This window comes from Leptodactylus fuscus, chromosome 8, assembly GCF_031893055.1.
Source record: "Leptodactylus fuscus isolate aLepFus1 chromosome 8, aLepFus1.hap2, whole genome shotgun sequence".
NCBI lineage: Eukaryota > Metazoa > Chordata > Amphibia > Anura > Leptodactylidae > Leptodactylus > Leptodactylus fuscus.
Window position 1 is genome coordinate 43,781,748 of NC_134272.1, and position 25,504 is coordinate 43,807,251.

Consider the following 25,504-nt stretch of genomic DNA (forward strand, 5'->3'; position numbering starts at 1 on the left):
TATATTTAAGAAATTGTCAAATTATGTTCAAGATTCAACTTCAAGTAGTACACAGGGCTCTGGAAAAGTGCTCATAAAGTTCATTCATGGAGACAAGTATGCTACAAAACTACAATAACCCCCCCCCCTCCAAACTAGACAGTGTTTTTCTTTTTTTGTGTTTAAATTTCCATTTGATAAATCGGTGGATCTGTTTACACTATGCACTAAGAGCTTTCCTAACACATATTGTAGACTGAAGTTTAAAAAAAAAAAAAAAAAAAAAAAGAGTATGCAAATAGAATTTTTTTTAGAGGTAATTTGTAGAGATGAGTGAGTAGTACTCGATCGAGTAGGTATTCGATCAAATATTACGGTATTTTAAATATTCATACTCAGTCAAATACCACGCGGTAAACTCAGTAAAAATTTGATTCCCCTCCCACCTTCCCTGGTGCTTTTTTTACACCAATAACTATGCAGGGAATGTGGGACAGGAACTAGGACAACGTAGGAATTGAAAAAAAAACCGTATACAGTCATTGGCTGGCTAAATCAGGTGACCTCCACTTTATAAGAATAGTGGGTGTCAGTTTCAGTTCAGATGCGACTGAGAAATACAGAGGGATAGACGTTCTGCCAGGGTTAGCTAGCGATTAGGATTATTTAGGTAGGAATCTTACACCAATAGCTCTTATAAGAGCTAAACTTAGATATAACACTGTTTGAAGATTGTATATCAGGGGTGCCCAATACGTCGATCGCGATCTACCGGTCGATCGCAAAGGACGTATGGGTCGATCGCGGGATGCAGCCAGGGATCTCCGATGTCTGCTTGTTCACAGTGCAGGCTGAGAGTCGACTCAGCCTGCACTGTGAACAAGCACTCCGGACACCTGCAGGCCGGGCAGCAGCAGCTCCGGGGGATGATGCGCTCTCTGCTCTTAGGGATGGAGGGAGCCGGGGTGCTGCTTGTTCACAGTGCAGGCTGAGAGTCATTTCCGGTCACTGGCAGGCGGGGCTGCTGCAGCCCCAGCCTGCCAGTGTCCAGAGATAACTCTCAGCCTGCGCTGTGAACGAGCAGACACCGGGGATCCCTGGGCGGCCACAGAACGTTGCTGTCTCCTGCTCTCATGCTCCGCCCGACCCTGCCCACATGTCTGGCCCCGCCCACAGGCCCGCCCTGGCCCTGCCCACAAGAAGTGGGTAGTAGACCTTTTGCCTTGGTCCGTTTATAAAGTAGCTCACATGCTGAAAGTGTGAGCACCCCTGTTGTGTATATAAACCATCTGTATATGCAATCTTTCTGCAAATAATTTTCCCAAAAGTCCTTGTTAGGGCTCCAATTCCATACCACCTATTCCCCCAATCTACCTTTCCCATCTCCTGTCCTATACCTGTTGTAAGCAAGGTGTATACTTGCTATACAGTGCGCTTGCATACACATACATATATATATATATATATATATATATATATATATATATATATAATGTATATACACACACACATACACACACACACATAGGTGGGGGCAGCGAAGTCGTGCCAATTAACACTCTGGCACACATTGCTAACTTCATGTTGGGCTGCTTTTCCAGTGACAAACGCATTGTACACATCATGGAGAGCAATCAATACTGGATTTTTGCAATCCTTGACCCCCAATATAAAAATAACATCTCGTCTTTCATTCCAGTAGAGGGGAGGACCTTTATATGTAGTAATGAGAAGAACTGCAGTTCATCAATGATATTGAATAATGCAATGGTGTTTGAAAACATGTAGATAAAATAATTAGAGTGCTATTCAGACATGGTAACAGTTGCTTTTGTAGCATATGCCTACAATTAGTCATTAAGGTGATTAAGGGCTATTAAAAACTCTGTAAGCATATGGTTACTCTGTATTGCTTGGGGTTGTCTGTACGTTAATACATTTTTTAGGAAAAGTTCAGAATCGCAAAATAAAAAAATAAAAAAAATACTTCTGATCGTCCACTTCCTGGGTCCTCTACCAGTCTCTGCTTGACACAAAGTGGCTCACATGCTGAAAAAGTGTGAGCACCCCTGTTGCATATAAACCATCTGTATATACAATCTTTCTGCAAATAATTTTCCCAAAAGTCCTTGTTAGGGCTCCAATTCCGTACCACCTATTCCCCCAATCTACCTTTCCCATACATATATATATATATATATATATATATACACACACATAGGTGGGGGCAGCGAAGTCGTGCCAATTAACACTCTGGCACACATTGCTAACTTCATGTTGGGCTGCTTTTCCAGTGACAAACGCATTGTACACATCATGGAGAGCAATCAATACTGGATTTTTGCAATCCTCGACCCCCGATATAAAAATATCATCTCGTCTTTCATTCCGGTAGAGGGGAGGACCAATCACATAAATGATTGCCACAAGCAACTGGTGCAGAATATGATGGAAATGTTTCGATTAACCCTCGCTGGTGACAGAGAGGAGAGTTCCTCCAAGAGGCTAACAACTGCCATCCGGTCCACACCCACCAGGGGAACACTCTTCAAGATGTGAGACATGTTAATGTCACCCCCGTGCCAAACTACCGCCACTGAGGATCCTAGTGTCGCCAGGAGGGTTAAAGAATAGGTGCATGTTGCGTGAGTACCTTGCTAACCACAGCCCTGTCCTTTCCGATCCCTCTGCGCCATACACGTATATTGGGTGTCAAAGTTGGACCTGTGGCTGGAACTGACGCTTTACGTCTTGGAGGTGCTGTCCTGCCGCCAGCGTTGTATCTGAAAGGGTCTTCAACGCAGCCGGTGGCATCATCACCGATAAGCGCAGCCGTCTGTCAGCTGACAGTGCTGACTGGCTGACGCTGATAAAAATGAACAACCAGGATTGACCCTGGATTTGCATCTCCATTAGTGTAAAGCACCCCAACATGAAGTTAAACCCACCCCATTAAGGCTCACCTCAAGGGCCTAATATTATGCCTCGGCAAGGCTCTAGTCATCCATAAAGCACAATATTAGGCTCCTAAAAGGCTCAATTCATCCCGTAGGAGCATAATATTATGCTCCTACAATCCTCAATTCATCCCAAGAGCCTAATACTCTGCTACTACAAAGCTTAATTCACCTACCTTAAGGGCCTCAATCTCTGCTGGTACAAGGCTCAACTCCCCTCAAGAGCCTAAAACTCTGCTGGTACAAGGCTCAATTCACCTCAAGGGCCTGAATCTAAGTTTGGGAGGGCTCACCCCAAGGGCCTGAAAAGTAATTTTTGTATGGCTCAGCTTAAAGGCCTGTAACTTAATTTGGAAGAGCTCACCTCAAGGGCCACAGAAGTAATTTTTGGAGGTCTCACCACATCACACACACACATACACACAATGACAAGTGTGGATGCTATTTGATTTCCCCCTTGCCTATGCCATCTGTGGTTGTCATGGGCAACGTGATTTAAAGGGGCACATGCTAATATTTCTTTAGCTTAAAATGTGTCTTTCTGTCCATACTAATGTCGAGGAAAGAAGGTTTCCAAGTATTTTCCACTTTCCATAGAGGTTATATTGAGTTTGGAGTGTCTAGTTGATAGGCTGTGATAGTGGGATAATACTGTGACTTGGGCGTGTTAGATGCCCCCAGACATGCTTCCCCTGCTGTCCCAGTTGCATTCCAGAGGTGTTGGCATCATTTCCTGAGGTGTCATTGTTTACTTGGTGACTCCAATTGGTCAAATTTTGATTTCCCTGAAATGAGCATTTTTTTTCCCCATAGACTATAATAGGATTCGATATTCGATCGAATAGTCGAATATTGAGGTCTACTCGAATCGAAGAAGAGTCAGGCAGAGTCAATTGAATTTAACAAAAAGTGACACAATATGGAAAAGGTATCCACTTTTGTAGGACTTGATCTTGCTGGGTATAGGTCACTCATAAAGCATCTTTCTTGAAAAGAAATCAGGTATACCCATCCCTACATATGTTACCACAAAGTAAAACAGGTGTAGCCCCCCCATGATCTTACTTATCCATAAGAGGTGTGTTCGTACAGTAACATATAAATACACCATTTGTCTTCTCTCTGTCAGTCTTCTCTCTGTTACAAAAAAGTCCTCTTTTTTTCCCACAGTGAGGGCAAGAACCTGAAACTCAATGCTGAAGCCAATCGCAAGGAAGAAGTTCTCCGCTCTGACACACGACAAAAAAGGGTCAATGTTCTGAACAATCAGACACAGTCAATTGAATTTAACAACATTGATGCAAACTTCAGGGCCTTCACCCATGGTGTTAAAAATGCAGCCACCTCCAACCCCAAAATGCTGCCCTATTCATCTCCAGAATTGTTGCATTTGCACACAATATTTCCTATCATCTACTTACATGTAAATGATAGTAAAGTGCCTGATGGTCCAGAAGGTCTGACAAAAAAATACACAAAAACAGCTATGCCGCTTTCCTCTGGCGTCAGGTCATCCTCTTAGACCAAGAAAAGAAAAAGCTGAGGAGAAGATGCCAGTGAAACGGCATAAGACTATAATAAATGCAGACATAGAAGGCAATGTGCTGCATCAGTCGATAAAAAGTTCACCCCTGTGATGGACGACAGGAGTCGAACAACTGCAAGCTTGAGGTGTCACGAGACGGCAAAGGTATACGCTTTTGTAGGATTTGATATTTCGGAGTACGGGCCACTCATAAAACATCTTGCTTAAAAAGAAATTAGGTAAACTCATCCCTACGTATGCCACCACAGAACAGAACAGAGGTAGCGCACCATGATCTTACTTATCCATAATAGGTGCTTTCTTCTAGTAACATATAAATACACCATTTGTCTTCTCTCTGTCACAAAAAGTCCTTTACTTGCCCACAGTGAGGGCAAGAACCTGGAATTGAACAATGAAGTTTATTGCAAGGAAAAATTTTGGCGCTGCGACGCACGACAAAAGGGTCAATATTCTGAACTGTCAGGCACAATCAATTGAATTTAACAACATGGATGAAGGCTTTCAACCATGGTGTTAAAAATGCAGCCTCCTCCAACCCCAAGATGCTGCCCTATACATCTCCAGAATTGTTGCACTAGCACACAATATTTCCTATCATCTACTTACACGTAAATGATAGCAAAGTGCCTGATGGTCCAGAAGGTCTGACAAAAAAATACACAAAAACAGCTATGCTCCTTTCCTCTGGCGTCAGGTCATCCTCTTGGATCAAGAAAAGAAAAAGCAACATGCGTCTTAATTTTCTTGGCTGAGGAAGAAGGTGCCAGTGAAACGGCATAAGACGTTAAATGCAGACATACAAGGTAATGTGCTATATCAGTCGATAAAAAGTTCACCCCTGTGATGGACGACAGGAGTGGAAAAACTGCAAGCTTGAGGTGACACGAGACAGCAAAGGTATACACTTTTGTAGGATAAGATCTTGCTGGGTACAGGCGACTTATAAAACATCTTGCTTAAAAAGAAATTAGGTAAACCCATCCCTACTAGAGATGAGCGAACAGTAAAATATTCGATATTCGTTATTCGCTTCGAATAGCCGCTCAATATTCGAGTATTCGATCAAATATCAAACCCCATTATAGTCTATGGGGAAAAATGCTTCGTTTCAGGGGAACCCACCATTCGACTCAGGAGGGTCGCCAAGTCCACTATGATACCTCAGCAAATGATGACAACACCTCTGCAATGCAACTGGGACAGCAGGGTAAGCATGCCTGGGGACATCTAACAAGCCCAAGTCACTGTTTTACCCCACCATCACAGCCTATCAACTACACACTTTCCACACTCAAAAAAACCTCTATCAAAGTGAGAAAATACCTGGAAACCTTCTTTCTTCCCCAATTGGATGGACAGAAACCCAAATTTGACGCTAAAGAAACATTAACAAGCACCCTTTTAAATCAAGTTGCCCGTGACAACCACAGATGGAATAGGCAATGGGAAATCCAACAGTACCCACCCTGAACTGTCATTGTGAATGTGTGTGTGTGTGTGTGTGTGATGTGGTAAGACCTTCCAAAATTCACTTTTATGGCCCTTAACGTGAGCCCTTCCAAATTAAGTTACAGGCCTTTAAGCTGAGCTACCAGCAGAGATTGAGGCCCTTCAGGTGACTTCAGCCTTCTACCTGCAGAGTTTTAGGCCCTTTGGGTGAGTTGAGCCTTGCACCAGCAGAGTGTTAGCTCCTTTACAATTCTTAACCTCTAAAACGGTGGTTCCAGAACCATCACTCTCATTGTGTTGGATCAGGGCCGCCAATAGGCCAGTATTACTGCTACTGGCGTCAGGGACCCGGCCAAATTGAAAAATGGGGGGGCCCGGTTTTGGCCCGCCACCGTATTCCGGCCCCTAGTGCCCGCAGCAGTAATTGTATGTTCGATTTCAACTCAGATCTGCGTCCAGAGGTAAGTTTAATTTTGTACACTTCAGGTGGAACGTGAAACTGGGGGCAGATGAAGTAGAGGACGGCATGACACTGGGGGCAGAGATGTGGAGACATGAATCTGGGGGCAGAGATGTGGGGACATGAATCTGGGGGCAGAGATGTGGGGACATGAATCTGGGGGCAGAGATGGGGGGACATGAATCTGGGGCAGAGATGGAGGGGACATGAATCTGGGGGCAGAGATGGAGGGGACATGAATCTGGGGGCAGAGATGGAGGGGACATGAATCTGGGGGCAGAGATGGAGGGGACATGAATCTGGGGGCAGAGATGTGGGGACATGAATCTGGGGACAGAGATGGGGGGACATGAATCTGGGGCAGAGATGGAGGGAACATGAATCTGGGGGCAAGGAGGGGGGAACATGAATCTGGGGGCAGAGATGGAGGGGACATGAATCTGGGGGCAGAGATGGAGGGGACATGAATCTGGGGGCAGAGATGGAGGGGACATGAATCTGGGGGCAGAGATGTGGGGACATGAATCTGGGGGAAGAGATGTGGGGACATGAATCTGAGGGCAGAGATGGAGGGACATGAAACTGGGGCAGAGATGGAGGGCATGAATCTGGGGGCAGAGATGTGGGGACATGAATCTGGGGGAAGAGATGGAGGGGACATGAATCTGGGGGCAGAGATGGAGTGGACATGAATCTGGGGCAGAGATGGGGGGACATGAATCTGGGGGCAGAGATGTGGGGACATGAATCTGGGCGCAGAGATGTGGGGACATGAATCTGAGGGCAGAGATGGAGGGACATGAAACTGGGGCAGAGATGGGGGGCATGAATCTGGGGGCAGAGATGTGGGGACATGAATCTGGGGGCAGAGATGGAGTGGACATGAATCTGGGGGAAGAGATGGAGGGGACATGAATCTGGGGGCAGAGATGGAGGGGACATGAATCTTGGGGCAGAGATGTGGGGACATGAATCTGGGGGCAAGGAGGGGGGAACATGAATCTGGGGGCAGAGATGGAGGGGACATGAATCTGGGGGCAGAGATGGAGGGGACATGAATCTGGGGGCAGAGATGGAGGGGACATGAATCTGGGGGCAGAGATGGAGGGGACATGAATCTGGGGGCAGAGATGTGACATGAATCTGGGGGCAGAGATGGAGTGGACATGAATCTGGGGGAAGAGATGGAGGGGACATGAATCTGGGGCAGAGATGGGGGGACATGAATCTGGGGCAGAGATGTGGGGACATGAATCGGGGGCAGAGATGTGGGGACATGAATCTGAGGGCAGAGATGGAGGGACATGAAACTGGGGCAGAGATGGGGAGCATGAATCTGGGGGCAGAGATGTGGGGACATGAATCGGGTGCAGAGATGTGGGGACATGAATCTGAGGGCAGAGATGGAGGGACATGAAACTGGGGCAGAGATGGGGGGCATGAATCTGGGGGCAGAGATGTGGGGACATGAATCTGGGGGCAGAGATGGAGTGGACATGAATCTGGGGGAAGAGATGGAGGGGACATGAATCTGGGTCAGAGATGTGGGGACATGAATCTGGGGGCAGAGATGGAGTGGACATGAATCTGGGGGAAGAGATGGAGGGGACATGAATCTGGGGCAGAGATGGAGGGGACATGAATCTGGGGGCAGAGATGGAGGGGACATGAATCTGGGGGCAGAGATGGGGGGACATGAATCTGGGGGCAGCGATGGAGGGACATGAATCTGGGGAAAGAGATGGGGGACATGAAACTGGGGCAGAGATGGGGGGCATGAATCTGGGGGTAGAGATGGAGGGACATGAAACTGGGGCAGAGATGGGGGGCATGAATCTGGGGGCAGAGATGTGGGGACATGAATCGGGTGTAGAGATGTGAGGACATGAATCTGAGGGCAGAGATGGGGGGCATGAATCTGGGGGCAGAGATGTGGGGACATGAATCTGGGGGCAGAGATGGAGTGGACATGAATCTGGGGGAAGAGATGGAGGGGACATGAATCTGGGTCAGAGATGTGGGGACATGAATCTGGGGGCAGAGATGGGGGGACATGAATCTGGGGGCAGCGATGGAGGGACATGAATCTGGGGAAAGAGATGGGGGACATGAAACTGGGGCAGAGATGGGGGGCATGAATCTGGGGGTAGAAATGGGGACATGAAACTGTGGGCAGAAATGGGAGACATGAATCTGGGGACAGATGGAGGGGACATGAAACTGGGGGGCAGATGAAGGGTGTATTTGAAGCTGGGGGAGAGATAGAGGGGGGCATATAATTTACGGGTGACTGTAGGAGGATTATACTGTGTGCGGGCACATGGAAAATTAATGAGAATGGGTGGCGTTAACATAAAAGTGGGCAGGGCTAAATTTGTGCACCGCACATTTTGTCCCTCTTTCGGTTCTTCAAAAGTTGGGAGGTATGGGTACAGGGGGCAATGGAAAGATGTTAGAAGGTGGACGGGGGGATTGTTGGGGCATCGGGTGTACGGCACTGCGGAGAGGGAACTGGGGCAATAAAATATAAGTTTTTAGCTGGAGAACTACAAAACACACAATACCTCCTTAAGGTATTTGTGCTTTGTATTAATAATGATGTAGGCTGCTATGCTACTAGCATGCACATGTAGGGTAGGGGAAAAGGGAAACAGCCCACTATTTCAAAGATTAGCACAGGTAAAGACAAAAATGCTATGTCCATATATATATGATATCCCACACTTTGGGTAGATTGCATGGATTAAACTCCACGGCCAGGAGCAATTCGATCAAGGGTTAAAAGGAATTTCTTCCAAGGAAAACCAGCAATCTCAAATGGCATAAAAATCGACTTTGCTTTATTCTTCATAGATTTTTTTTTTTTAAAAAAAAAACATGTACAAAATTTTTTTTTTCCAAAAAATACATGACATATATAGCAATATTTGACTCACATGGATGTAGAGAAACGCCAGGGCTGATGCGTTTCGGTACCGTATGTACCTTAGTCTTAGCCGGCTGTTGGGCAGCAAGGCAGCAAGGCAAAAGATTTTCCATGTACTAGCCATGCAAAACTCGCCCATGTTGCCAGACTTATGCGAGATCTCTCCGTGCCTTTGAGGAGTCCACCAAGAGGGTCAGCTTTGACGACCAGTGGCGTAACTACCACCATAGCAGCAGAGGCAGCTGCCACAGGGCCCGGGACATCAGGGGCCCGGTGACAGCTGCTACTGCTGCTATCATTATTCATAATACTTTCCACCAACAGGGGGCCCTGAAGTTTCAGCAACGGCTAGCACACAGGAGCTGCAGGTCTGGCTCCTCTCAGCGCTTCAGGACGCTCCCCCTCTCTCCCCCCTCCCATTCTCTGCCTGTCCTCTGCCCACCAATGAGAGGGCTGAGGAGAGCCCAGGAGGTGGGGCTTATATATATATATATATATATATATATATATATATATAACAAGAAGCATCTGCTGTGGATTCCTGCTATGTTTTTGGGGGACACCCCCCCCCCCCAATAAAAGATTTTTTTCATGTATATAGCCAGAAGTAACTGCTGTGGATTCCTGCTATGTTTTGGGGGGACACCCCCCCAATAACCCTCCCCCCCCCCCAATAAAAGCTATTTTTCACACATATAGTAAGAAGTATCTGCTGTGGATTCCTGCTATTTTTTTGGTGGGACCCCAGAGAAAAGCTGTTTTTCACGTATATAACAAGAAGTAACTGCTGTGGATTCCTGCTATGTTTTTGGGGGACACTCCCCCCAATAAAAGCTGTTTTTCACATATATCGCTAGAAGTAACTATTCTGTAATCTGTATCCCTGTTTTCCACCGTCCGTGGAAAGCTGGACTCCTGTCCCTGCAGTGCATTGCTCTGAGAGGAGCTGTTGTTGTTCTTCGGTTTTATCCCTGCCTGAAGTTAAACCCAATCTAGCCCTCAGCAGCTATGTCTCTCTTTATATCTCTGACCGCAAAAATGTGCGAATATGCCGGCGGCCGTTCTTATAAATGGGAGGTCACATGTTTTCGGCAGCCAATGGGTTTTTAAATTTTTTTTAACTTCCTCCATTCTCATAGTTCCTGTCTCACCTCCCCTGCACAGTTATTAGTGCAAAAAACGTGCCAGGGAAGGTGGGAGGGGATACAAATTTTTCTGTGTTTGCCTCGTGGTATTCGATTTGAATCGAATACCTCGAACGGCCTGATATTCGATCGAACGGTGTTCGCTCATCTCTAATACCTATGTATGCCACCACAAAATCGAACAGTGGTAGTGCACCATGATCTCACTTATCCATAATAGGCATACCTCCCAACTTTTGAAGAACCGAAAGAGGGACAAAGTGTGCGGCGCGCTTAGCGCGCCGTGGCAAAGTTAGCCCCGCCCACTTTTGTGTTGACTCCACCCACTCGTTAATTTTTCATGTGCCTGCACACAGTATAATCCTCCTACAGTCACCCGTAAATTATATGTCCCCCCTCTATCTCTCCCCCAGTTTCATATACACCCTTCATCTGCCCCCAGATTCATGTCCCTCCATCTCTGCCCCCAGATTCATGTCCCTCCATCTCTGCCCCCAGATTCATGTCCCTCCATCTCTGCCCCCAGATTCATGTCCCTCCATCTCTGCCCCCAGATTCATGTCCCTCCATCTCTGCCCCCAGATTCATGTCCCTCCATCTCTGCCCCCAGATTCATGTCCCCCCATCTCTGCCCCCAGATTCATGTCCCTCCATCTCTGCCCCCAGATTCATGTCCCTCCATCTCTGCCCCCAGATTCATGTCCCTCCATCTCTGCCCCCAGATTCATGTCCCTCCATCTCTGCCCCCAGATTCATGTCCCCCCATCTCTGCCCCCAGATTCATGTCCCTCCATCTCTGCCCCCAGATTCATGTCCCCCCATCTCTGCCCCTAGATTCATGTCCCCCATCTCTGCCCCCAGTTTCATGTCCCCCCATCTCTGCCCACAGATTCCTGTCCCTCCATCTCTGCCCCCATATTCATGTCCCCCCATCTCTGCCCCTAGATTCATGTCCCCCCATCTCTGCCCCTAGATTCATGTCCCCCATCTCTGCCCCCAGTTTCATGTCCCCCCATCTCTGCCCCCAGTTTCATGTCCCTCCATCTCTGCCCCCAGATTCATGTCCCCCATCTCTTCTCCCAGATTCATGTCCCTCCATCTCTGCCCCCAGATTCATGTCCTCTCCATCTCTGCCCCCAGATTCATGTCCCCACATCTCTGCCTCCAGTGTCATGCCGTCCTCTCCATCTGTGCCCCCACTGTCATACCGTCCTCTCCTTCATCTGCCCCCAGATTCACGTTCCACCTCCACATTAAACTTACCTTCTCCTCCGCTCCCTCGCTGCTCTCTGCCCGCCTCTCTCCCTGACACATGCGGCTGAAGCTGCTCGCGTGCTCGCTTCGCCGCTGCGTGTCTCTCTCGCTGACACATGCGGCTGAAGCGAGGAGCTGATCTGTGTCAGCTCCTCGCTTCGCCGCTGCCGCCGGCTCCTGGCTTGTCACATCGCGTCTACAAGCCAGGAGCCGGCGGCAGCAGCAAAGCGAGGAGCTGACACAGGTCAGCGAGAGAGACACGCAGCGGCGAAGCGAGCACGCGAGCAGCTTCAGCCGCGTGTGTCAGGGAGAGAGGCGGGCAGCGGCGAAGCGAGGAGCTGACCTGTGTCAGCTCCTTCCTTCAGCCACATATGTGTTCAACTCAGATCTGCGTCCTCTGGACGTAGATATGAGTTGAAATCGGGACATACCTCCCTCCAACCGGGACCGCGGGACATGTCACCCAAATCGTGACTGTCCCGCGGAAATCGGGACGGTTGGGAGGTATGATAATAGGTGTGTTCTTCTAGTAACATATAAATACACCATTTGTCTTCTCTCTGTCATAAAAAAGTCCTTTACTTGCCCACAGTGAGGGCGAGAACCTGGAACTCAAGGCTGAAGCCAATCGCAAGGAAGAAGTTCGCCGCTTCGACGCATGACAAATGGGTCAATATTCTGAACCGTCAGGCACAGTCAGTTGAATTAAACAACATGGATGCAAGCTTCAGGGCCTTCACCCATGGTGTTAAAAATGCAACCACCTCCAACCCCAAAATGCTGCCCTATCCATCTCCAGAATTCTTACATTGGCATACAATATTTCCTATCATCTACTTACACGTAAATGATAGCAAAGTGCCTGATGGTCCAGAACTTCTGTCAAACCAATCTGCAAAAAAAGCTATGCATCTTTCATCGGGGGTAAGGTCATCCTCTTGGACCAAGAAAAGGAAAAGCATCATGCGTCTTAATTTTCTTGGCTGAGGAGAAGATGCCAGTGAAACGGCATAAGACGCTAAATGCAGACATACAAGGCAATGTGCTGCATCAGTCGATAAAAAGTTCACCCCTTTGATGAACGACAGGAGTGAAACAACTGCAAGCTTGAGGAGACACGAGATGGCAAATGTATACACTTTTGTAGGATTAGATCTTGCTGGGTACAGGCGACTCATAAAACCTCTTGCTTAAAAAGAAATTAGGTAAAACCATCCCTACGTACGCCACCACAGAATAAAACAGGGGTAGCGCACCATGATGTTACTTATCCATAAAAGGTGCATTCTTCTAGTCTCTCTATATTATAAAAATGAATTCTTCTCTGTCTATCTGTCTGTCCGTCCGTCCGTCTGTCTGTTCTCTAATGCAAACCAAACGACTGGACCGATCTTCACCAAATTTGGTACAGAGATACTTCAGGTATCCGGGAAGGATTAAGATGAGACTCCAAGCTCGGACGTACCATTGCTGAGATACAGCATTCCAAACACAATGCCCCCCCCCCTTAGCCAATACAAACCTGCAAGTCTTTCACTCATATTCCAACTGCAATACACACGGTCACTCCACATGCACAATACAACACTGATATCCAAATTGAGATACACGCATCAGAGGATTAGATACACAGATCAGCACACAGTATCTCACACCAGATACTGATACACGCGTCTGCACACAGTACCACACACCAGAAGATTAAATACGCGCTTCTGCCCACAGTTCCACACACTGAAGGATTAGATACGTGCATCTGCACACTGTTCCACATGCCGGAGGATTAGATACACGCGTCTGCACACAGTACAACAGGCCGGGGGATTGGATACATGCGTCTGCACACAGTACCACATGCCAAAGGATTGGATATATTTTTTCAATTACCAGTCAGACCCTGGCACTATATGCCAATAGCAAGAATTGAGAGTGGTATGAAAGACCCAATATATTTTTTCAATTACCAGTCAGACCCTGGCACTATATGCCAATAGCAAGAATTGAGGGTGGTATGAAAGCCCCAATATCTTTTTTGAATTACCAGTCAGAACCTGGCACTATATGCCAATAGAAAGAATTGAAGGTGGTATGAAAGCCCCAATATATTTTTTCAATTACCAGTCAGAAACTGGCACTATATGCCAATAGCAAGAATTCAGGATGGTATGAAAGCCCCAATATATTTTTTCAAATACCAGTCAGACTCTGGCACTATATGCCAATACTAAGAATTGAGGGTAGTATGAAAGCCCCAATATATTTTTTGAATTAACAGTCAGACCCTGGCACTATATGCCAATAGCAAGAATTGAGGGTGGTATGAAAGCCCCAATATATTTTTTGAACTACCAGTCAGACCCTGGCATGATATACCAACAGCAAGAATTGAGGGCTGTATGAAAGCCCCAATATATTTTTTCAATTACCAGTCAGACCCTGGCACTATATGCCAATAGCAAGAATTGAGGGTGGTATGAAAGCCCCAATATATTTTTTCAATAACCAGTCAGACCCTGGCACTATATGTCAATAGCAAGAATTGAGGGTGGTATGAAAGCCCCAATATATTTTTTCAATAACCAGTCAGACCCTGGCACTATATGTCAATAGCAAGAATTGAGGGTGGTATGAAAGCCCCAATATATTTTTTCAATTACCAGTCAGACCCTGGCACTATATGCTAATAAAAAGAATTGAGGGTGGTATGAAAGCCCCAATATATTTTTTCAATTACCAGTCAGACCCTGGCACTATATGCCAATAGTAAGAATTGAGTGCGGTATGAAAGCCCCAATATCTTTTTTGAATTACCGGTCAGAACCTGGCACTATATGCCAATACCAAGAATTGAGGGTGGTATGAAAGCCCCAATATATCTTTTTAATTACCAGTCAGAACCTGGCACTATATGCCAATAACAAAAATTGAGGGTGGTATGAAAGCCCCAATGTCTTTTTTAAATTACCAGTCAGACCCTGGCACTATATGCCAATAGCAAGAATTGAGGGCGGTATGAAAGCCACAATATATTTTTTCAATTACCAGTCAGATCCTGGCACTATATGCCAATAGCAAGAATTGAGGGTGGTATGAAAGCCCCAATATATTTTTTCAATTACCAGTTAGACCCTGGCACTATATGCCAATAGCAAGAATTGAGGGTGGTATGAAAGCCACAATATATTTTTTCAATTACCAGTCAGACCCTGGCACTATACGCCAATGCCAAGAATTGAGGGTGGTATGAAAGCCCCAATATATTTTTTCAATTACGAGTCAGAACCTGGCACTATATACCAATAGCAAGAATTGAGGGTGGTATGAATGCCACAATATATTTTTTCAATTACCAGTCAGACCCTGGCACTATATGCCAATACCAAGAATTGAGGGTGGTATGATAGCCACAATATATTTTTTCAATTACCAGTCAGACCTTGGCACTATATGCCAATACCAAGAATTGAGGGTGGTTTGAAAGCCCAAATATATTTTTTCAATTACCAGTCAGAACCTGGCACTATATGCCAATACCAAGATTTGAGGGTGGTATGAAAGCCCCAATATACTTTTTTCAATTATCAGTCAGAACCTGGCACTATATGCCAATACCAAGAATTGAGGGTGGTATGAAAGCCCAAATATCTTTTTTGAATTACCAGTCAGACCCTGGCACTATATGCCAATAACAAAAATTGAGGGTGGTATGAAAGGCCCAATATCTTTTTTTTGAATTACCAGTCAGACCCTGGCACTATATGCCAATAGCAAGAATTAAGGGCGGTATGAAAGCCCCAATATTTTTTTTCGATTACCAGTCAGACCCTGGCACTATATGCTAATAGTAAGAATTGAGGGTGGCATGAAAGCCCCAATATATTTTTTCAATTACCAGTCAGACCCTGGCACTATATGCCAATAGTTAGAATTGAGTGCGGTATGAAAGCCCCAATATATTTTTTCAATTACCAGTCAGAACCTGGCACTATATGCCAATAGCAAGAATTGAGGGTGGTATGAAAGCCCCAATATATTTTTTCAATTATCAGTCAGACCCTAACACTATATGCCAATAGCAAGAAATGAGGGTGGTATGAAGGCCCCCAAAAAATTTAGGAATTCACACTCAGAACCTGGCACTATATGCAACAATTGAGGGTGGTATGAAGGCCCCAATATCGTTTTTCAATTAACAGTCAGAACCTGGCACTATATGCCAATAGGAAGAATTGAGGGTGGTATGAAAGCCCCAATATCTTTTTTGAATTACCAATCAGACCCTGGCACTATATGCCAATAGCAAGAATTGAGGGTGGTATGAAAGCCCCAATATCTTTTTTGAATTACCAGTCAGACCCTGGCACTATATGCCAATAGCAAGAATTGAGGGTGGTATGAAAGCCCCAATATCTTTTTTGAATTACCAGTCAGACCCTGGCACTATATGCTAATAGCAAGAATTGAGGGTGGTATGAAAGCTCCAATATATTTTTTGAATTACCAGTCAGAACCTGGCATTATATGTCAATACCAAGAATTGAGGGTGGTATGAAAGCCCCAATATATCTTTTCAATTACCAGTCAGAACCTGGCACTTTATGCCAATAACAAAAATTGAGGGTGGTATGAAAGCCCCAATATATTTTTTGAATTACCATTCAGAACCCGGCACTATATGCCAATAGTAAGAATTGAGGGTGGTATGAAAGCCCCAATATATTTTTTGAATTACCAGTCAGACCCTGGCACTATATGCCAATAACAAAAATTGAGGGTGGTATGAAAGGCCCAATATCTTCTCTTTGAATTACCAGTCAGACCCTGGCACTATATGCCAATAGCAAGAATTAAGGGCGGTATGAAAGCCCCAATATATTTTTTGAATTACCAGTCACATCCTGGCACTACATGCCAATAGGAAGAATTGACGGCGGTATGAAAGCCCCAATATATTTTTTGAATTACCAGTCAGACCCTGGCACTATATGCCAATAGCAAGAATTGAGGGCGGTATAAAAACCACAATATCTTTTTTAAATTACCAGTCAGACCCTGACACTATATGCCAATAGAAAGAATTGAGGGCGGTATGAAAGCCCCAATATATTTTTTCAATTACCAGTCAGAACCTGGCACTATATGCCAATAGCAAGATTTGAGGGCGGTATGAAAGCCCCAATATATTTTTTCAATTACCAGTCAGAACCTGGCACTATATGCCAATAGCAAGAATTGAGGGTGGTATGAAAGCCCCAATATATTTTTTCAATTACCGGTCAGACCCTGGCACTATATGCCAATAGCAACAATTGAGGGCGGTATGAAAGCCCCAATATATTTTTTCAATTACCGGTCAGACCCTGGCACTATATGCCAATAGCAAGAATTAAGGGCGGTATGAAAGCCCCAATATATTTATTCAATTACCGGTCAGACCCTGGCACTATATGCCAATAGCAAGAATTGAGGGTGGTATGAAAGCCCCTATATCTTTTTTCAATTACCAGTCAGACCCTGGCACTATATGCCAATACCAAGAATTGAGGGTGGTATGAATGCCCCAATATATTTTTTCAATTACCAGTCAGACCCTGGCACTATATGCCAATTCCAAGAATTGAGGGTGGTATGAAAGCCCAAATATACTTTTTTCAATTACCAGTCAGAACCTGGCACTATATGCCAGTACCAAGAATTGAGGGTGGTATGAATGCCCCAATATATTTTTTAAATTACCAGTCAGACCCTGGCACTATATGCCAATAGCAAGAATTGAGGGTGGTATGAAAGCCACAATATTTTTTTTCAATTACCAGTCAGACCCTGGCACTATATGCCAATAGCAAGAATTGAGGGTGGTATGAAAGCCCCAATATATTTTTTCAATTACCAGTCAGACCCTGGCACTATATGCCAATAGTAAGAATTGAGTGCGGTATGAAAGCCACAATATTTTTTTTCAATTACCAGTCAGACCCTGGCACTATATGCCAATAGCAAGAATTGAGGGTGGTATGAAAGCCCCAATATATTTTTTCAATTACCAGTCAGACCCTGGCACTACATGCCAATAGTAAGAATTGAGTGCGGTATGAAAGCCCCAATATATTTTTTCAATCACCAGTCAGACCTTGGCACTATATGCCAATAGCAAGAATTGAGGGCGGTATGAAAGCCCCAATATCTTTTTTGAATTACCGGTCAGAACCTGGCACTATATGCCAATACCAAGAATTAAGGGTGGTATGAAAGCCCCAATATATCTTTTTAATTACCAGTCAGAACCTGTCACTACATGCCAAAAACAAAAATTGAGGGTGGTATGAAAGCCCCAATGTCTTTTTTGAATTACAAGTCAGACCCTGGCACTATATGCCAATAGCAAGAAGTGAGGGTGGTATGAAAGCCACAATATCTTTTTTCAATTAACAGTCAGACCCTGGCACTATATGCCAATAGCAAGAATTGAGGGTGGTATAAAAGCCCCAATATATTTTATCAAATACCAGTCAGACCCTGGCACTATATGTCAATAGAAAGACTTGAGGGCGGTATGAAAGCCCCAATATATTTTTTCAATTACCAATCAGAACCTGGCACTATATGCCAATATCAAGATTTGAGGACGGTATGAAAGCCCCAATATATTTTTTCAATTACCAGTCAGAACCTGGCACTATATGCCAATAGCAAGAATTGAGGGTGGTATGAAAGCCCCAATATATTTTTTCAATTACCAGTCAGACCCTAACACTATATGCCAATAGCAAGAAATGAGGGTGGTATGAAGGCCCCCAAAAAATTTAGGAATTCACACTCAGAACCTGGCACTATATGCCAATAGCAACAATTGAGGGTGGTATGAAGGCCCCAATATCGTTTTTCAATTAACAGTCAGAACCTGGCACTATATGCCAATAGCAAGAATTGAGGGTGGTATGAAAGCCCCAATATTTTTTTTCGATTACCAGTCAGACCCTGGCACTATATGCTAATAGCAAGAATTGAGGGTGGTATGAAAGCCCCAATATATTTTTTCAATTACCAGTCAGACCCTGGCACTATATGCCAGTAGCAAGAATTGAGGGTGGTATGAAAGCCCCAATATATTTTTTCAATTATCAGTCAGACCCTAACACTATATGCCAATAGCAAGAAATGAGGGTGGTATGAAGGCCCCCAAAAAATTTAGGAATTCACACTCAGAACCTGGCACTATATGCAACAATTGAGGGTGGTATGAAGGCCCCAATATCGTTTTTCAATTAACAGTCAGAACCTGGCACTATATGCCAATAGGAAGAATTGAGGGTGGTATGAAAGCCCCAATATCTTTTTTGAATTACCAATCAGACCCTGGCACTATATGCCAATAGCAAGAATTGAGGGTGGTATGAAAGCCCCAATATCTTTTTTGAATTACCAGTCAGACTCTGGCACTATATGCCAATAGCAAGAATTGAGGGTGGTATGAAAGCCCCAATATATTTTTTCAATTACCAGTCAGACTCTGGCACTATATGCCAATAGTAAGAATTGAGTGCGGTATGAAAGCCCCAATATCTTTTTTGAATTACCGGTCAGAACCTGGCACTATATGCCAATACCAAGAATTGAGGGTGGTATGAAAGCCCCAATATATCTTTTTAATTACCAGTCAGAATTTGGCACTATATGCCAATAACAAAAAATGAGGGTGGTATGAAAGCCCCAATGTCTTTTTTAAATTACCAGTCAGACCCTGGCACTATATGCCAATAGCAAGAATTGAGGGCGGTATAAAAGCCACAATATATTTTTTCAATTACCAGTCAGATCCTGGCACTATATGCCAATAGCAAGAATTGAGGGTGGTATGAAAGCCCCAATATATTTTTTCAATTACCAGTTAGACCCTGGCACTATATGCCAATAGCAAGAATTGAGGGTGGTATGAAAGCCACAATATATTTTTTCAATTACCAGTCAGACCCTGGCACTATACGCCAATGCCAAGAATTGAGGGTGGTATGAAAGCCCCAATATATTTTTTCAATTACGAGTCAGAACCTGGCACTATATACCAATAGCAAGAATTGAGGGTGGTATGAATGCCACAATATATTTTTTCAATTACCAGTCAGACCCTGGCACTATATGCCAATACCAAGAATTGAGGGTGGTATGATAGCCACAATATATTTTTTCAATTACCAGTCAGACCTTGGCACTATATGCCAATACCAAGAATTGAGGGTGGTTTGAAAGCCCAAATATATTTTTTCAATTACCAGTCAGAACCTGGCACTATATGCCAATACCAAGATTTGAGGGTGGTATGAAAGCCCCAATATACTTTTTTCAATTATCAGTCAGAACCTGGCACTATATGCCAATACCAAGAATTGAGGGTGGTATGAAAGCCCAAATATCTTTTTTGAATTACCAGTCAGACCCTGGCACTATATGCCAATAACAAAAATTGAGGGTGGTATGAAAGGCCCAATATCTTTTTTTTGAATTACCAGTCAGACCCTGGCACTATATGCCAATAGGAAGAATTGAGGGTGGTATGAAAGCCCCAATATCTTTTTTGAATTACCAATCAGACCCTGGCACTATATGCCAATAGCAAGAATTGAGGGTGGTATGAAAGCCCCAATATCTTTTTTGAATTACCAGTCAGACCCTGGCACTATATGCCAATAGCAAGAATTGAGGGTGGTATGAAAGCCCCAATATTTTTTTTCGATTACCAGTCAGACCCTGGCACTATATGCTAATAACAAGAATTGAGGGTGGTATGAAAGCCCCAATATATTTTTTCAATTACCAGTCAGACCCTGGCACTATATGCCAATAGTAAGAATTGAGTGCGATATGAAAGCCCCAATATCTTTTTTGAATTACCGGTCAGAACCTGGCACTATATGCCAATACCAAGAATTGAGGGTGGTATGAAAGCCCCAATATATCTTTTTAATTACCAGTCAGAACCTGGCACTATATGCCAATAACAAAAATTGAGGGTGGTATGAAAGCCCCAATGTCTATTTAAATTACCAGTCAGACCCTGGCACTATATGCCAATAGCAAGAATTGAGGGCGGTATGAAAGCTACAATATATTTTTTCAATTACCAGTCAGATCCTGGCACTATATGCCAATAGCAAGAATTGAGGGTGGTATGAAAGCCCCAATATATTTTTTCAATTACCAGTTAGACCCTGGCACTATACGCCAATAGCAAGAATTGAGGGTGGTATGAAAGCCACAATATATTTTTTCAATTACCAGTCAGACCCTGGCACTATACGCCAATGCCAAGAATTGAGGGTGGTATGAAAGCCCCAATATATTTTTTCAATTACGAGTCAGAACCTGGCACTATATACCAATAGCAAGAATTGAGGGTGGTATGAATGCCCCAATATATTTTTTCAATTACCAGTCAGACCCTGGCACTATATGCCAATACCAAGAATTGAGGGTGGTATGATAGCCACAATATATTTTTTCAATTACCAGTCAGACCTTGGCACTATATGCCAATACCAAGAATTGAGGGTGGTTTGAAAGCCCAAATATATTTTTTCAATTACCAGTCAGAACCTGGCACTATATGCCAATACCAAGATTTGAGGGTGGTATGAAAGCCCCAATATACTTTTTTCAATTATCAGTCAGAACCTGGCACTATATGCCAATACCAAGAATTGAGGGTGGTATGAAAGCCCAAATATCTTTTTTGAATTAACAGTCAGACCCTGGCACTATATGCCAATAACAAAAATTGAGGGTGGTGTGAAAGGCCCAATATCTTTTTTTTGAATTACCAGTCAGACCCTGGCACTATATGCCAATAGCAAGAATTAAGGGCGGTATGAAAGCCCCAATATATTTTTTGAATTACCAGTCAGACCCTGGCACTATATGCCAATAGCAAGAATTGAGGGCGGTATGAAAACCACAATATCTTTTTTCAATTACCAGTCAGACCCTGGCACTCTATGCCAATAGCAAGAATTGAGGGCGATATAAAAGCCCCAATATATTTTTTCAAATACCATTCAGACCCTGGCACTATATGCCAATAGAAAGAATTGAGGGCGGTATGAAAGCCCCAATATATTTTTTCAATTACCAGTCAGAACCTGGCACTATATGCCAATAGTAAGATTTGAGGGCGGTATGAAAGCCCCAATATATTATTTCACTTACCAGTCAGAACCTGGCACTATATGCCAATAGCAAGAATTGAGGGTTGTATGAAAGCCCCAATATATTTTTTCAATTACCAGTCAGAACCTGGTACTATATGCCAATAGCAACAATTGAGGGTGGTATGAAAGGACAAATATCTTTTTTGAATTAACAGAAAGAACCTGGCACTATATGCCAATAGCAAGATTTGAGGGTGGTATGAAGGCCGCAATATTTTTTTTCAATTAACAGTCAGAACCTGGCACTATATGCCAATAGCAAGAAATGAGGGTGGTATGAAAGCCCCAATATATTTTTTCAATTACCGGTCAGACCCTGGCACTATATGCCAATAGCAAGAATTGAGGGCGGTATGAAAGCCCCAATATATTTTTTCAATTACCGGTCAGACCCTGGCACTATATGCCAATAGCCAATATATTTTTTCAATTACCAGTCAGACCCTGGCACTATACGCCAATGCCAAGAATTGAGGGCGGTATAAAAGCCCCAATATATTTTTTCAAATACCAGTCAGACCCTGGCACTATATGCCAATAGCAAGAATTGAGGGCGGTATGAAAGCCCCAATATATTTTTTCAATTACCAGTCAGAACCTGGCACTATATGCCAATAGAAAGAATTGAGGGCGGTATGAAAGCCCCAATATATTTTTTCAATTACCAGTCAGAACCTGGCACTATATGTCAATAGCAAGATTTGAGGGTGGTATGAAGGCCGCAATATTTTTTTTCAATCAACAGTCAGAACTGGCACTATATGCTAATAGCAAGAATTGAGGGTGGTATGAAGGCCCCAATATATTTTTTTTAATTACCGGTCAGACCCTAACACTATATGACAATAGCAAGAATTGAGGGCGGTATGAAAGCCCCAATATATTTTTTCAATTACCGGTCAGACCCTGGCACTATATGCCAATAGCAAGAATTGAGGGCGGTATGAAAGCCCCAATATATTTTTTCAATTACCGGTCAGACCCTGGCACTATATGCCAATAGCAAGAATTGAGGGCGGAATGAAAGCCCCTATATCTTTTTTCAATTACCAGTCAGACCTTGGCACTATATGCCAATACCAAGAATTGAGGGTGGTATGAAAGCCCAAATATATTTTTTCAATTACCAGTCAGAACCTGGCACTATATGCCAATACCAAGAATTGAGGGTGGTATGAATGCCCCAATATATTTTTTCAATTACCAGTCAGACCCTGGCACTATATGCTAATACCAAGAATTGAGGGTGGTATGAAGGCCCCCAAAAAATTTAGGAATCCACACTCAGAACCTGGCACTATATGCCAATAGGAACAATTGAGGGTGGTATGAAGGCCCCAATATCGTTTTTCAATTAACAGTCAGAACCTGGCACTATATGCCAATAGCAAGAATTGAGGGTGGTATGAAAGCCCCAATATATCTTTTTAATTACCAGTCAGAACCTGGCACTATATGCCAATAACAAAAATTGAGGGTGGTATGAAAGCCCCAATGTCTTTTTTGAATTACCAGTCAGAACCTGGCACTATATGCCAATAGCAAGAAGTGAGGGTGGTATGAAAGCCACTATATCTTTTTTCAATTAACAGTCAGACCCTGGCACTATATGCCAATAGCAAGAAGTGAGGGTGGTATGAAAGCCACAATATCTTTTTTCATTTACCAGTCAGAACCTGGCACTATATGCTAATAGCAACAATTGAGGGTGGTATGAAAGCCCAAATATCTTTTTTGAATTAACAGTCAGAACCTGGCACTATATGCCAATAGCAAGATTTGAGGGTGGTATGAAGGCCCCAATATTTTTTTTCAATTAACAGTCAGAACCTGTCACTATATGCCAATAGCAAGAATTGAGGGTGGTATGAAAGCCCCAATATATTTTTTCAATTACTGGTCAGACCCTGGCACTATATGCCAATAGCAAGAATTGAGGAGGGTATGAAAGCCCCAATATATTTTTTCAATTACCGATCAGACCCTGGAACTATATGCCAATAGCAAGAATTGAGGGCGGTATGAAAGCCCCAATATATTTTTTCAATTACCGGTCAGACCCTGGCACTATATGCCAATACCAAGAATTAAGGGTGGTATGAAAGCCCAAATATATTTTTTCAATTATCAGTCAGAACCTGGCACTATATGCCAATACCAAGTATTGAGGGTGGTATTAATGCCCCAATATATTTTTTCAATTACCAGTCAGACCCTGGCACTATATGCCAATACCAAGAATTGAGGGTGGTATGAAATCCCAAATATATTTTTTCAATTACCAGTCAGAACCTGGCACTATATGCCAATACCAAGAACTGAGGGTGGTATGAAAGCCCCAATATATCTTTTCAATTACCAATCAGAACCTTGCACTTTATGCCACTAACAAAAATTGAGGGTGGTATGAAAGCCCCAATATCTTTTTTGAATTACCAGTCAGACCCTGGCACTATATGCCAATAGCAAGAATTGAGGGTGGTATGAAAGCCCCAATATATTTTTTGAATTACCAGTCAGACCCTGGCACTATATGCCAATAACAAAAATTGAGGGTGGTATGAAACACCCAATATCTTTTCTTTGAATTACCAGTCAGACCCTGGCACTATATGCCAATAGGAAGAATTAAGGGCGGTATGAAAGCCCCAATATATTTTTTGAATTTCCAGTCACATCCTGGCACTACATGCCAATAGGAAGAATTGAGGGCGGCATGAAAGCCCCAATATATTTTTTGAATTACCAGTCAGACCCTGGCACTATATGCCAATAGCAAGAATTGAGGGCGGTATGAAAACCACAATATCTTTTTTCAATTACCAGTCAGACCCTGGCACTATATGCCAATAGCAAGAATTGAGGGCGGTATGAAAGCCCCAATATATTTTTTCAATTACCGGTCAGACCCTGGCACTATATGCCAATACCAAGAATTAAGGGTGGTATGAAAGCCCAAATATATTTTTTCAATTATCAGTCAGAACCTGGCACTATATGCCAATACCAAGTATTGAGGGTGGTATTAATGCCCCAATATATTTATTCAATTACCAGTCAGACCCTGGCACTATATGCCAATACCAAGAATTGAGGGTGGTATGAAAGCCCAAATATATTTTTTCAATTACCAGTCAGAACCTCGTACTATATGCCAATACCAAGAATTGAGGGTGGTATGAAAGCCCCAATATCTTTTTTGAATTACCAGTCAGACCCTGGCACTATATGCCAATAGCAAGAATTGAGGGTGGTATGAAAGCCCCAATATCTTTTTTGAATTACCAGTCAGACCCTGGCACTATATGCCAATAACAAAAATTGAGGGTGGTATGAAAGGCCCAATATCTTTTTTTTGAATTACCAGTCAGACCCTGGCACTATATGCCAATAGCAAGAATTAAGGGCGGTATGAAAGCCCCAATATATTTTTTGAATTACCAGTCACATCCTGGCACTACATGCCAATAGGAAGAATTGAGGGCGGTATGAAAGCCCCAATATATTTTTTCAATTACCAGTCAGACCCTGGCACTATATGCCAATAGCAAGAATTGAGGGCGGTATGAAAACCACAATATCT